Raw genomic sequence first — 15,099 nt, forward strand, 5'->3', positions numbered from 1 at the left:
ATACCTCTAGATCACCTGGCTCTAGCGGCCAGCAAGACTCACACTCACGGTAGTGAGTATCACAGTATTTACAACAACCAAGACTTGGAAATAACTAAAGTGTCCACCAACGGGGTGAATGGATAAAGAAAATGTGTGTGTATACGATGGAATATTACTCAACCATAAAAAGAAGGAAGTCTTGCCATTTGCAACAACATGGATGGACCTTGAGGATATTGTGCTGAGTGAAATAAGTCAGACAGAGAAAGAGAAATACTGTATGATCTCCCTCACATGTGGAATCTAAAAAACAAAACAAAATGAAGTCATAGAGAACAGATTGGTGGTTGCCAGAGGCGAGGTTTGTGGAGGAAATAGATGAAGGGGTCCAGTGGTATAAACTTCCAGTTAATAAGATAAGCCTTGGGGATGTAATGTACATCATAGTGACTGTAGTAAATAATACTGTGTATTATTGTATATTAATTTTATTATTTTTATTAGAAATATGTATTATTAGCCCCAGGGTTACAGGTCTGTGAATTGTCAGGCTTACACACTTCCCAGCACTCACTGTAGTACATACCTTCCCCAATGTCCACAACCCCACCACCCTCTCCCTACACCCCTCCCCCCAGCAACCCTCAGTTTGTTTTGTGAGATTAAGAGTCTCTTATGGTTTGTCTCCCTCCCAATCCAATCTTTTTTTTTTTAAAGATTTTATTTATTTATTGGACAGACAGAAATCACAAGTAGGCAGAGAGGCAGGCAGAGAGAGAGGAGGAAGCAGGATCCCCGTTGAGCAGAGAGCCCGATGTGGGGCTCAATTCCAGGACCCTGTGATCATGACCTGAGCCGAAGGCAGAGGCTTTAACCCACTGAGCCACCCAGGTGCCCCCCTCCGAATCCAATCTTGTTTCATTTTTCCTTCCCTACCCCCACACCCCTCACTTTGCCTCTCAAATTCCTCATATCAGGGAGATTGTATGATAATTGTCTTTCTCTGATTATTTCACTCAGCATACCCTCTAGTTCCATCCACGTCATTGCACATGGCAAGATTTCATTTCTTTTGATGACTGCATAGTATTATATATATATATATATATATATATATTTTTAAGATTTTATTTATTTATTTGACAGAGATCACAAGTAGGAAGAGAGGCAGGCAGAGAGAGAGGAGGAAACAGGCTCCCTGCTGAGGAGAGAGCCTGATGTGGGGCTCAATCCCAGGACCCTGGAATCATGACCTGAGCCGAAGTCAGAGGCCTTAACTCACTGAGCTACCCAGGTGCCGTATATTATTATGTATTTAAAGTTGCTAAAGCTTAAGAGTTCTTAGCACAAGAAAAAAATGTGTATGTTTAGTGATGGATGTTCACTAGTCTTAGGGTGATCATTTCACAACAGATAAAAATATGGAATTTTTATGTTGTACGCCTGAAACTAACATGTGTCCATTATATGTCAGTTTCTTTAAAAAGTAATTGATATTTTATTTTTTTAAAAATTATTTATTTATTAGACAGAGATCACAAGTAGGCAGAGAGGCAGGCAGAGAGAGAGACAGGGAAGCAGGCTCCCTGCTGAGCAGAAAGCCCAATGCGGGGCTTGAACCTATAACCCTGGGATCATGACCTGAGCTAACGACAGAGGCCTTAACCCACTGAACCAGCCAGGCACCCCAAAAGTAATTTATATTTTAAAGAGAAAGACTAGGGCACCTGGGTGTCTCAGTCAGTTAAGCGTCTGCCTTCGGTTGAGATCTTGATTTCAGGGTCTTGGAATGAACCCTGGCATCAGGCTCCCAGCTCAGCAGAGAGCCGGCTTCTCCCTCTGCCCCTCCTCCCACTTGTTCTCTCCATCTCTCTCTCTCAAATAAATAAAATCTTAAAAAAAAAAAAAAAAAGTAAAGAGAAAGACCAAAACAAAGTCTGGAAGGATGTGAATCGCTGTGTTAAATAGTGAAGAAAAATAAATATTAACAGTGCTTAACTGCAGAGCATTAGAGAGTGGGTGATTTTTTTTTTCTCTCTCTTACATAAGTATTTCTTGGTTGGTTGAAAGTTTGACAGTGAACATTTGTTACTTTTAAAATTAAGAAGAAGGGGCGCCTGGGTGGCTCAGGGGGTTAAGCCTCTGCCTTCGGCTCAGGTCGTGATCTCAGGGTCCTGGGATCGAGCCCCGCATCAGGCTCTCTGCTCAGCGGGGAGCCTGCTTCCCCCTTCTCTCTCTCTGCCTGCCTCTCTCCCTACTTGCGGTCTCTCTCTCTCTGTGTCCAATAAATAAATAAAAACTTTAAAAAAAATAAAATTAAATTAAGAAGAAAAAGCTGTTTCTATTTTGAGAAGAGCCTCTTTGAAATGTATAATTAAAAGAAATAAAATGCCTGTAGAGTTAGGCAACTGGAGAGAATGGTCTTGGTGAGGGGCCCCCTTTCCCATAATCTTAGGAAGTGAGCAGACCCCATGATGTCCCTGTGTGTGTTCCCCTGCAGTAATACGGCCTCTTATTCTTTCTCTGATCTTATTTTTCTATGTAAAATGTGGTATCAGTGCAATCATTTTTTCTTTCTGGTTTGATTTTCAGGAAGATTTCGACGTCGATCACTTTGTGTCTGACTGTAGGAAGCGTGTCCAGCTGGAGGAACTAAGAGGAGATCTGGAACTCTACTATAAACTTTTAAAACAGCCATGGTCGAGCTCATCAACAAGGATTATGCAGATTTTGTCAACCTTTCCACAAACTTGGTAAACCTGAAATTCACAAATCCTACACACACACACACACACACACACACACACACATTTTCTCTCTCCTTCATATTTATTAAAAGGGCAGAGTTTTTTTTAGAAACCTTTCAGTTGATTACCCCACCAACCCCACCAGAAACTTGAAGAAATTACCAATTTCATTAATAAAAGAACTAAACTTTTTGGAATACATTTTTTTGTTTGTTTTAGTTTTTATTCATTTAAGGTTGCTCTAGTTTGATTATGTTTCAAATTCATTAGTCAACAGTGAAAAGTAAAGGATGATAATACCCAAGGGGTTGTTTTATTAGTTGCTAAGTGATTACCCTGAAGTCTTCCTTGATTTAGACTAATTTGTAGGAGCAAATGTCCACCACTCTTACAATGTTTAATTTACTCCCAGGTATATGTTAGCCAGAGCTAGGTTGAGGGAACATTGGCCAATATTGATATTTTAAAAGTTTGGTTTTATTTAAAAAGATTTGCAGTGGCTTTCAATTGTTTGTAAAAGCTATAAGAATGATTTGCAGTGAGCTTATCAATTGTTTGTAAAAGCCGTTTTAGAAATGTTGAATTTTGTTACTTGGCAGAAAAGTCCCTTGTTGATTCCTTCCTTCTCTCTCTGCCTGCCCTCTCTGCCTTTGATCTCTGTCTGTTTAAATCCTGATGCTTCATTTTGTTTGTCCAGAGAAGCACAGAAAGTTGCAGCTCCGTGGGAATTTCAAGAAGCATTAAAATTAATGATGCACATTTGCTTTTGGGAAATATACCACTAAGATAAATATCCCAATAGGATTAAAAACCTAGAAAATTTTACTTCTGTTTAATTTCTATTTTTCTCAAGGCTTATAATAATGTTTAAGAGAGACGTAGCCCGTCAGACTTTCACATCAGCTGGCTGAGTATCATCAATTACAGACAGAGAACTGTTCACCTTCTGTGAAAATTTTTCACATTCATTTAAAATGTCATCTAAAGGCAAATTGTTCTTAAGGAAACTTTCGTTTCTCATGACTTCCCTTATTTTTATAGTTCCATGTATTTCAACAGATTTTTTTCATATTCTATGAACAACATTAATGGCCAAATAACACTTCTGTTGTTTAGCTAGTTATGTAGCAAAATACGGTTGTGCCAAAAAAAATAATTTAAATCTGGTACTGCTTTGATTGTTAAATAGATACGTCATTATTACTCCTTATCGTGATGTGTTTGTGCCAACCTGGTTTTGCTTTTTAGGTTGGCATGGACAAAGCCCTCAATGAACTTTCTGTGCCTTTGGGACAGTTACGAGAAGTTCTGGTAAGTCGCCAATTAATGAAAACAGTCTGCTGTGACGCCTGTTGTCCTCGTCGGCTTTTCTCTAAGAATTCTTTTCATCTGTTAGTTTGGTGGTACTGGTGGTTGTATTTTAACGGTTCGTGATTATAATATTCACCTTCAGAAGAGTTGTAAATGATTTTTTTTTTGCATATGCTAAAAACCTAAAAAAACATGTTCGATTTGAAGAAGACATATTCTCAGAGTAGACAACCTTAAAATGTCAGGGGAGAGGAAGCATATTTCCAAATTCAACTTATTAATGCCACTTTGGTCATATGTAAGTGGTTTCTAACTTACGAATGACTTGTATTTTAACAGTTTGTAATCTTGTAAATACCCCCCCCACCCCACGTAATCTACATGTGGTTAGGTTCCTGGGCTGATCTACAAAAACTGTGTAATCCCTAATGGAACTGAAGGATAATATAAATAAAAAGTAATACTTAATAAATGTTACATTTGCATGTTCTCTCAGAAAAATCTCTGTTGTGGGAATGGGACTCCCCACCTCTAAGCCATTGGGAATAGGAACTCCACCTGGGTGAACAGTGGAGGGGCAGTTGTGGCATCACTTCTAACAGAAAACTGTGCTGCCCTGTCTCCCACCCCCCCCCCCCCCCCCGTCTGTGTCTGGTGCCCTGACTTACGGCCTCTGTCCGTTCTGATGCCCTGTCATAAATTTGTCATAAACTACACCATCCTTCCTTGTCTGTCTCCTCTAGCTTGAGTGGCCTCGTGTGCATCCCTCCGCTAAGACAGTGCCTGCATCCTAGAGAGAATATAAGGAGAACATAATTTAAGGGAAGACACAGTACATGGTTAGAACCAAGAAAAATGCGAAGTAATGGAAATATCAGTGCTGAGAAGCCTAGGGGAGGGGCAGGCAGGAAAGAGTTCGTGAAACAGGTAAAAATCTTGAGTTGTGCCTTGAGGTAGCCAATACTTTCCATGGTTTATGTCTCATTTGAATTTTACAAAATCTTGTTAAAGGTACTTTTCCTTGGAATGGAAGGGATTTTCGTGGTCCGCTGTTGGATTCCACACCAGCCGCTGTGGGGCTCTCCCACTGCCTCCTTGGTGTGCCTCTTCCTCCCGGGGCCTCATAGTGGTGTTGTTTCCCAAGCCTAGCCTTCCTTTGGCCTCCCACTCTTCTCTCCCTGGAGGCAGATTTGCTCTACTCACACAGGCTCCCGTCCCACCTCACCCCCTGCCATCACTGTATCCCCTCCCTTTTCCATGGCCTGTTTTTATGGCCACTTTGGTCCTGCTCAGCCACAGGCCTGACCTGCCTTTCTGGTCCCAACTCTGAAGCTGTTCTGTGAGATTCTCAGACCTCTGAGGGATACGACTATATCTGTCTTCATTGTATCCCTGTGGGCTGCCACCATACTGACGTCCAGGAGGTGTTTCATAATGTTGATGGAGTGAATTAATTCACCTTCCTGTGGAATTTTTGTGATATGCCTACTTCATTCTAGTTGTTTCTGTTAACCTTTGTTTTGGCCCTAATTCCTAATTATCTCTTTATTCATTAGCTTCTGGACATGTTTCTCTACCTCTGTGCTCTGCCTTTTTCTGGTCTTCTGTTCTTCATTCTTGATTCCTGGTATTTCCATACCCACATTTCATCATCATGCATCAGTGCTTTGACATTCTCTCATTCTCCAAAATATGCAGAATCTAAAGACCTCATCTCAGTGAAGTTGGCCGTCCATTCCTATTTTTGCTTCTCTCCAGAAGGAAGCCTGCAGTGCACATGGCTGTGTGCCTGTCTGACCCTGCCCCTGAGTATGTCTGCACTTACATCTGCTCCCCATCCCCTCCCCACCTCGGCAGCTGTGTACACATGGCTTTCAGAGTCCGATTCAAGCCCCGTTGCATTTCCAGACTCTCCTGTACTTTGCTTCATATTATCTGTTCTCCATTCTAAGCCCCCTCATCCCCATAACTTTCACTGTATATGTGTCATTCTTCTTCTGGCCATGCGACCCTGCCTTCGTGTCATTATGCCCCCAGATCATGAGTCCCCTCAACAGTAACTATGTCTGGTATATCATGTTTTGTTTTGTTTTTTTTTTTTTGTCAATATCTGCATAGTACTGGAGCACAGGTATTAAGTTCTGTGGAATTGAATGAGATGTAGGAACTTGATGATGTGACAAAACAATGTCTGTAATACGTTTTATTTTTTATTCTTTTAAAGAGTCTCAGGTCATCAGTCAGTAAAGGAATTCGGGCAGTAGATGAACTAATGTGTAAACAACAGGACATAAGGAAGAAAAAGGTACCCTCCAGTAGATTTCTTATGCTGCATGCCAGTTGAAGCCCTCTCCTCTTTTCTCCACGAACTTGTCAGCACTATTCAGCTTTTTTTCAAAGCTCTCACGCATGTGCATTTTATGCATTACGTCACGTTATCTACCTGAAATAATAAGACAGAATTTCAGAGGTACCCACACAATCTCAAGATCACCCACTTTTTCCAGAACAAGAAACCGTGATAACTGTTGTCGGTGCAGCCCTTGACAGTTAACGACTGTATAAATTGTCAGCGGCCTTGTAAAGAAAATAGGCCTATATTAGAGACTAGGGGAGAAGTGGGCTTTCCAAAGCAAACTCAGGATTCTGCCGTAGGTTTGTTGTTATTTTCTGATCCTGTGTTCTTTATGTTCTGGTGTTCACTTTACTTTTTTTCGATTCGCAGTAGTTAGCATGTGATGTTGGCTTAGTTTCAGGTGTGTGAGACAGGCAACGGCTCTGTACATCTGAGGGCTCACCCCGGGAGTGTGCCCCTTAGTGCCCCCGATGTCATTCATGATCATAACGATGTAGGGGCACAGCGGGCATTGGGAGTCTGGGCTTCTGACTCTCGCCTGCTGCTCTGTACTATGTTTTCTATGTGTATTATTAGCATATTTGTTAAAATCTCAGTGGGGAGAAAGCCTGTTTGAGGGACCTTCTGTTTAATTCGCCTCTGGATCTCCTCACAGCTTTTGTCCAAAGAATGCTTGTCATGCGCTTCCAGACAAAACAGTAAGCTTTATGAGAGCAGGGTGTATTTCTTGCTTTATTCTCTCGTGTCCCCCTCCTCCACCACCCCCCGTCGGAATGAATGTTGAGCTCCCAGGGGTGTTCAGTAACTATTTATTGAATGGATGACTTTGTATTTTTTTTGTTCTTTAAGGATGAGAGTTTTCATAATGTCCCTCAACCTCTTTGATAATATTTGTAGTGTAGTGTAAAAGGTCTTTAATGATTTGGTGCTTGGCCATATAGGTATATGCACATGTAAACTGAGAGGGTCAGTACGATCGGAAGCCAAAGTTAAAACATGAATAAAGGGCCATAAGAAAAAACAAATGGAGGGGCGCCTGGTGGCTCAGTTGGTTAAACGTCCGACTCTTGATTTTGGCTCAGGTCATGATCTCAGGGTCATGAGATTGAGCCCCACATTGAGCTCTATGCTCAGCAGGATGTACTCTACTCGAGATTCTCTCTCTCCCTCTGCCCCTCCCCTGCACGTGCACATGCAGTCTCTCTCTCTCTCTCAAATAAACAAATCTTTTTAAAAAAATTTTTAAAAAAGGATATGGGAAAGAAATGCCCATAGATCCCAGCGTCCTGGGATCGAGTCCCACAGCTCCGCGGGGAGCCTCTTCTCCCTCTGACTCTGATCGGGCTCTCTCTCTGACAAATAAATAAATAAAAAGAAAAGATTCAGGATGGGGTATAGTATAGAATATGAGAAAGCAAAGTCTAGGGTTTTTTTTTTTCTCTATAAACCTGCAATAGAATATGGAAGTATGCTTATTCTAGAACTAAGATTTGCATTCTTGAGAATTCTTTGTTTCATAGAAATATTCAAAATATAGCATGCCCTATATATTTGAAGTTAACTTTTGGTCTTATATTTTCCTGCATTTAGCATGGGAAATAAAGATGATTAAGAGTAAAGATGGTGACGTTTTTTCTTTGCTTAATTTTTATTTTTATAGATGTGTGTGTTGAGGCTTATACAAGTTATTTGATCAGTTGAAAAGATTGAAAAAAATCTTAAATTCACAAAGTTCTAAAGAAACCTCTGCACTAGAAGCAAGCAGGTAAGCATTTTTTTTTTTAACTAAGTAGCACATAAATTAATACTTCAAATCCAGTCTAATTAGGCGGGGACGGCTTAGTTAGAATTCATTTCTAAACAAGAAGAAAATCCAGGTTTGTGGCTAGAATGTAGCTCCAGGAGAGTGGAGAACATGAAATGGTGAAATCTATAACACGTTCCTATAAACCCTTTGGTTATAGACCACAGTTCCAACACGTCATTATGCTTGCAGTGGAAAAGTATATTTGGAATCACCTTCCTGAGGACTAGCAAAGTCCTGTTGATCTTTAAGGCATACCTACCATTCATCTTGGTTTTTCTCCATCTCATGTTTTTTCCTAGACATGCCCAGAGTATTACCATTGATGTATTTTGCACCAGCATTATATTACTATGAAACAGTATAGGGCACATCCAGTTGAAATTTACAAACAGGAAAGAAAAAGCTTATGAAATAGGAAAAAGATGATGGCTCTCTTTGTTATACTGTGATTGTCTTGTTCCCTTCCTGGTGTGAATTTTCAATCAGCCAGGGTAGATGAGTGACTCAGAAAATGAGTAGTTAGGTCCTGTCAGCACCGTGAGACACACAGTGGTGCAGTGGGAGTAGCCCGGGCTGGTTCTGCACATACCAGCTGGGCTGCCTGCGTCAAGGTCGCCTGGTGCCCTGCGTGCCCTGCGTGCTCTGTTGTGTGAGGCTAACAGTCCCTCCCCCTGCAGGGGAGTTAGGTTTCTAAATTTTAGGAATTAAGGTTTTAGATTTGGAAGGAACTTGAGAGACCATATGCTCCACATGTCTCATGATGGAGATTAAGAACGGACACATCCCAAAGGAAGCGATTCTCTGGTCCTGGGTCTCTGCCCCCTTTCACATCAAGGCATTCAACTAAGTGGTCAGCCTCCACTGTGCTTGTGTCTCTAGCCCGTTGCACTCGTGCTTCTGCCCCGTTCGTCCACACTTAGCAGACAGTCTGTACGCGGCCCTTCTGCAGCCCGTGTGTCTCCAGCGGCTCTGCTTTGCTGTGGCCCTTGGCAGCACCTGCAGCCCCTCCAGCCATGTCCATGTTCAGACCCTGGGGAGCTGGCCCTCCAGTGTTCTTCCCATCTTTGCTGTTGCTGCTGTGCTCCTCGGATAGAAACACCTCAGTGAGCTCTGTGTCTACAATCCTGTCCCTTTGCAGCACTGTCCTTGATAAACAGACATTGTGCGCTTTCTTTCTCAGAATTACCTTGGAGGACTTTTTTCTCCAGAAGAGCAGCTCTGAGCTCTGGAGTCAGGAAAGCCAGAGCAGAGTCAGCGCACGGTAAATACATCATGCTCTGCTAGGCCCAGAAATGCCGAGATAAGGATAAATAGGAAATGCGCATGGGATAAGTCAGTAGAGGTTGGGATTAGGCTTTGGCATTGGTCCTGCCTAGCGCCTGCCTTCCCTCCATACCAGTTCTGATGCTCTGGGACAGGGCACACCGTGGCAGGTCTCCAGACATTTTTGGGTTTCCTTACAGTGTGTTTCCTCACTACCTGACTGCCCATCCTCAGATGTGGGATGCCTCATAGAGCCCAGCAGGGGCTTTGGGGTCTTTGTTATGTTTTTTTTTTTCTTTCACTGTTTGGCTTCCTTTTGAATGGGGTTGATGCTTTCTAATGTGGGGGGGCAAGAGGGAAGTGTATCCAGTCCACTTGATGGCAGATGCACTGTGAGTGATTTCTCACCAGCTCCCGGAGCACCGAGCTTGCTCTTTCTGCCATTGGGTAAATGTAAACTTGGAGTCCGCTGCTCTGAGCGATTTCCCAGGTTGCTGCTAGGCGGTCAGTTTTAGCTGATTGAGGAGACAGCAGTAGTTGGTACTGGGGAGGTACTTGGGAGGGAGAATGAGGCAGGTGGAAAAGAAGAGGGGGCTTCGGGTATGAACGGTAGGACAGGGCAAGAGAGAGGAGGGGGTTAGAGAATGGGAGAAGAAGGGAGAAGAAGGGCACGAATGGGAGAGCCCGAGGAACGTGGTGGAAACATGCAGTTGTACCCACACTGACCTAAAATAGCTCCATCCCCTTGCCTGGGCCCTGTGGCCCGGGCCAGGCTGCGTCGGTGGCTTCTATGACCTCCCCGCTCCTCACCCCTCACACCTGGGGCCTGCTGCACAGACAGTTTGTCCTGAAAATTGATGGCGTGCAGGTGCAGGTGCCTGAGCGCTGTAAGGCATGGGGGGCGGTGGGGGTGGCAGGTTTTAACTTTGGGAATTACACTTCTCTAATTGTCTCTACTAGCCCTCTCTGGACTAGAGAGATTTTGGAGAGAATTGCCACAGAATTTAACCAGTTACAGTTTCATGCTGTTCAGAGCAAAGGCATGCCTCTTCTGGACAAAGTAAGACCAGTAAGTGTTGGTTTCGATTTTCAATTTGCTGTTTGCGAATTTCCTGGATGATTTTGGTTTGACCTAGCATTGCCCCTGATAATTGCTACTTTACAGGATTTTGAAGCTAGCTTTGAATTTTTTTTTTTTTTTTCAGTATCTCCTGCTTGGGACCCTTCTTCCATTATGTCACACTAGATAGATTTTGTGTAAAGACACAAGCGTAGTCTCCAAACTATGCAAGTAAAATTAATTCTGAATTTCATGTAACTTGACACATCATATGATGTAGTCGGAGTTCATTTATCCAAAGCCCTTGACTGGGTTTAAATGCACGTTTGTCAGATTTACTCCGTAGCTTAAGAGGCAAATAACTTTTTGTCATTCCGTAATTGTCTAAACTTCACTTTGATGAAGCCGACTTACTTTCAAAGAAATCATACGGAGGGGACGCCTCAGTGGCTCGGTCAGTTAAGCCACTGCCTCTGGCTTAGGTCATGATCCCAGGGTCCTGGGATCAAGTCCCACCTTGGGCTCCTTGCTTGGCAGGAAGCCTGCTTCTCTTTCTGCCTATGCCTCCTTATGTGCTTGTGCTCTCTCTCGACAAATAAATAAATAAAAACCTTTAAAAAAAAAAGAAAGAAAGAAAGAAAGCAATCATGGGGAGAAGAGATTCATTGTTATTCTCTAGGAAATGTTGGGATTTTAATCTTACATATATTCTGGTAGAATTAGAGGCTCGATTTATATATATAACACATATGTATATAAATTATACACATATATTGGAGCTTTTAGAAACTGTTGTGCCTGGACCTTCTTTCCTGGTCTCTCTGTTCTTGCAGCGTATAGCCCACATTACGGCCATGCTGCAGCAGTCCCTGGGAGGCCTGTTGCTAGAAGGGCTTCAGACTTCCAATGTGGACATCATACGGCACTGCCTCCGGACTTAAGCTACATTTGACAAGACACGGGATGCAGAGGCGTTCGTTGGGCAAGTACTGGTGAAACTGTACATGGATGAGGTTTGTGCCCCCATGCACCTCATTCCACAAACACAGAGCATCTAATCTGGCTTCGTTTCTTGACTGGGTGCGAGAGAGCTCAGGGCTCTTCCTTGAAGATGCTCTTAGTTCCTGCTCTTCTGGATGTAAGAAAAGGTTGGTCCCGCTTGGAGCCCATCAGCATGGCAGGAATCAGGCATGCGCTCTTTTCTCTTCCAGTGATGCCATAATTCAGGGATCATCTTAATTTAGTATGGGTGAGGGACTTGCCTCGGAAGAAGGTACGGATCAGAACATTTTCAGGTCAATTTCCACTTCCATAAGTTATACGTTAATGAAGTTGCCGAAAAGCATGACCCCACCAAGGCGCCCGTGCCCACTGGAGGATCTGGAAGACAGCTCTGTGCGCAGGGAAAGTCTGTGAGGGGAGGCGTCTTCGCAGAATTGATGTGGCTTAAGTCTTGAAGACCATGGGGGAGTTTGCCAGGCTAGGAAGGTGGGAGGGAGGGAATATTCAAAGATAAAGGGCTTTGAAGGGCGAGTTAGTGGGGTAGTACCTTAAGTCCGGAACTTGGTTACCCAGTGTTCTTGACCTATAAGGATACAGTTAAATGCAGGGAGTCAGTGTATCCTGCCTCTGAGCGGCCGGAGTATGGGCTGCACCATGTGATACCGCCAGCAATCAGCAGCTTCCAACGTAGAGAGCATTGGTTTCATCTAGTTCAGGCTGACAGAAGTCATGAAGCCAGTCTCAGCGTTTGAGGGCTTTCTTCCAGTCACCTGCCAGTGTGAGTGTTCTTTCTGTCCGGTAAGTATAAAGCTACCCACCATGATTTCAGGATGAAAGGCTACCAGTTTTAAAACGAGACAGTATCCCAGTGATAGAAGTGAAATTGAAGGATTAATTTCAGTAATCTTCTCAGCTTCATTAAGACTACTAAAAGTAAATGATCTGTCAGTTCTTTGTATGTATCCTATTATAGTTCCTAGCTCTCTCTGTGGGGGTGAAAAAGATTACATTATTCTTTGTCACTAAGTGAAAATATTTTAGTTGTTTAATTTATGCCCTTTTCATTGAACTGAATCTAATATGCTAAATTAGGGAAGTACTTTACGTTTCCGTGTCGTTAAGTGAACTGTGGCCACGTTTGTATTTTAAGTTTGTATGCTTGTCATTCACCTCCTGCAACTCAGCCTTACCCAAAAAAATAAAATACTAAAGCAAAATAAGATGTGTTTTCTTCCCTCACTTTCCATCTCAGCCCTTTCCCTGTTCTGGAGACGGTATAGGATAAGGCCAGGGTGAAGATGGTACAGAGCGGTTGTCTGCAGATACAGTATTTCGCTTTTAAGCTCAGAAGGGAAGCAGATGAGTGTGTGTGATGTTTTAGCTTCAGGCCAGTCTCTGTCCCTCAGCCTCTGTGTCCCCCAGGGTTGGAGCAGTATTCCCAAATCCCGGGACCCAGATTTTCATGCCGTTGTTACTTACGTCCTGTTTAGAAAGCATACTGAGTGGGGAGGAGGAAGGACGTAGTGCATTTGTAAGGTTTACTCGATTCTTTTCTCTGTAGTGTATAGTTCATACTTCTCTTGTAGGTGCTTTAAAACAAACAAAAAAACAAACAAACAAACAAACAAATAAAAATAAAACGCTCTTCCTTCTGCTAGGTGATTGTAGAGCAGATTGTTGAGTCTCATCAGGACGGCCTGAAGATCATGTATGCTAATAAGCTCCTGAAGTTCGTTCCTCACCACTGCCGCCTTCTTCGAGAGGTCACAGGAGGAGCCATCTCAAGGTGACGTAAAATGCTGTGTATGCACCTGAGCTCAGTTTAGTGACCACCTGTCACCTCCTCATGTGCCGCTGATCCCTGGCTGTCCTGTCTGACCCGGGAACGTGGGAACGTGTGCTCTTCCCTATTTGTTACCAGTGCTGTGAGGCAGGTGTCGCTTGCCTGGGTTTACAGGGAAGGGAATGAAGAGTGGGGACGAATCTCAACGGTGACATTTGTGTGACTCCAGAGCCTCTGCTTTTCTCTTGTCTATACTTTCTCCTTAACCAGGTTCAAAATCAGAATTGGTTTCCTTCCATTATTGTGATGTCATCATCGGTCTAGAAATACCAATTCATTTTAATTCAACACGTTTTATACTGATGGCAATTAAAGTCATGTTCGGTTTTCCCTTCCTCTCTTATTTCATTACCATGGCTTTCCATTTCTGTTTCATGAATATCCCATTACCTTCCACCATCTCTGTCATCCCAGTCCAGACCTTTGTCGCCTTTTGTTCGAGGGTAGCGGGCTCTCCCCACCTGGTCTCCCAGCTCCACCTGTCCCTCTTCATTGCAGCCCTCAGCTGTCCCACCTGCCCAGAGCTCTGCAGCCTTCCTGAGTTGCTCGTGGCTTCTCATCGCCCACAGAGGAGCATCCAGTCTTCCTGCGCAACCTGGCACCCTTGGTGCTTGAGTCCTAGTGGTTCTACGCTGTAGAACTTTCTACTGTGGAACTTTCCCCCATACCACTATGGTTCCTGGCCAGACAGGAGCGCTTGACCTTCCCTAACACACCTGGTACAGAAGATCCCTGACTTCACCTTGGTTCAGTTTATGGTTTTTTGACATTGTATAATAGTGCAGAAGTGATATGCATTTAGTTTGGATCTTTTCCCAGAATGGCGATCTACAGTAGGGTCCCCTTTTGTAATGCTGGGCAGGGGCAGCAAGCACAGCCCCCAGGCAAACCACGTGATCACGAGGGTCAGCAACCAACACACTTGAACCGTCCTGTTCTGGCTTTCAGTGCACTGTTCAGTAAGTTACATGAGATACAAGACATTTTATTGTGAAATAGGCTTTGTGTTAGAGGATTTTGCCCAATTGTGCAATACTGTAAGTTTCTCAACACATTTAAGTTAGGTGGGGCTAAGCTCTGATGTTCAGTCGCTTAGGTGTTTTCCATGCATTTTCAACTAAAGAGATTTCCAGCTGAACAATGGGTTTATTAGAAGCCGAGGCCGTCATAAGCTGAGGAACATCTGTCTATACTGTGCGCCTCTGTGTTTTCCTTCATTGCTTCCTGTCTCATATCCCTTTGTCTTTCTGTTGATCTGTCACTCCACATGAAGCTCCAGTCAAATACAACTTCTTTTTTTTTAGGTTATTTATTTATTTACTTATTAGAGAAAGCATAAGCAGAGGGGGAGGCAAAGAGTGAAGCAGGCTCCCCACTGAGCAGGGAGCCCGATGTGGGATTCGATCCCAGGACCCTGAGATCATGAACTGAGCCATCCAAGCGCCCCCAGGCTATGGTTCTTTCAAGAAAAAGTCCTATTTGTGAATTCTTCATCTAGTGAAGATGAATTAAAATCAGAAAGTCAACTCTGCCACCTTTAAAAATGGGCGCAAAAAAAATGGGTATAACCCTATCCACAATAAATCACTTTCAATCCAGTCCTGAAAACTAATACAGAGTAGGAAGAAAGCATTACAAAAAAATTTGTTTTCATTAATCAAGCTGGGTTAAGCTTACGAATGCCTTTCGGCAGTTCTTATAGTTTTATGTCATGGATCATTCATGCAT

General features: G+C 43.2%; 1 long non-coding RNA gene across 4 annotated transcripts in view; it reads left to right on the forward strand.

Annotated features, from left to right (window-relative positions):
• LOC101677601 overlaps positions 1–14,908 on the forward strand; it is a 38,668-nt gene extending 23,760 nt beyond the window's left edge. Inside the window, exons 2-9 of one of the 4 annotated variants that reach the window (XR_006604854.1) lie at positions 2,575–2,735; positions 3,978–4,040; positions 6,265–6,345; positions 8,057–8,161; positions 10,427–10,535; positions 11,360–12,306; positions 13,187–13,314; positions 13,870–14,908. This is a non-coding gene — a long non-coding RNA (conserved oligomeric Golgi complex subunit 2). Of the gene's footprint in view, positions 1–1,217; positions 1,277–2,574; positions 2,736–3,977; positions 4,041–6,264; positions 7,215–8,056; positions 8,162–10,426; positions 10,536–11,359; positions 12,307–13,186; positions 13,702–13,869 lie in introns of those variants that run through there. The other 3 variants (XR_006604853.1, XR_006604852.1, XR_006604851.1) reach the window with 3 other exon arrangements.
• Positions 14,909–15,099: the final 191 nt, after the last annotated feature.

The sequence above is a fragment of the Mustela putorius genome, unplaced genomic scaffold (assembly GCF_011764305.1).
Source record: "Mustela putorius furo isolate JIRA1106 unplaced genomic scaffold, ASM1176430v1.1 tig00537281_pilon_pilon_pilon, whole genome shotgun sequence".
Classification (NCBI taxonomy): Eukaryota; Metazoa; Chordata; class Mammalia; order Carnivora; family Mustelidae; genus Mustela; species Mustela putorius.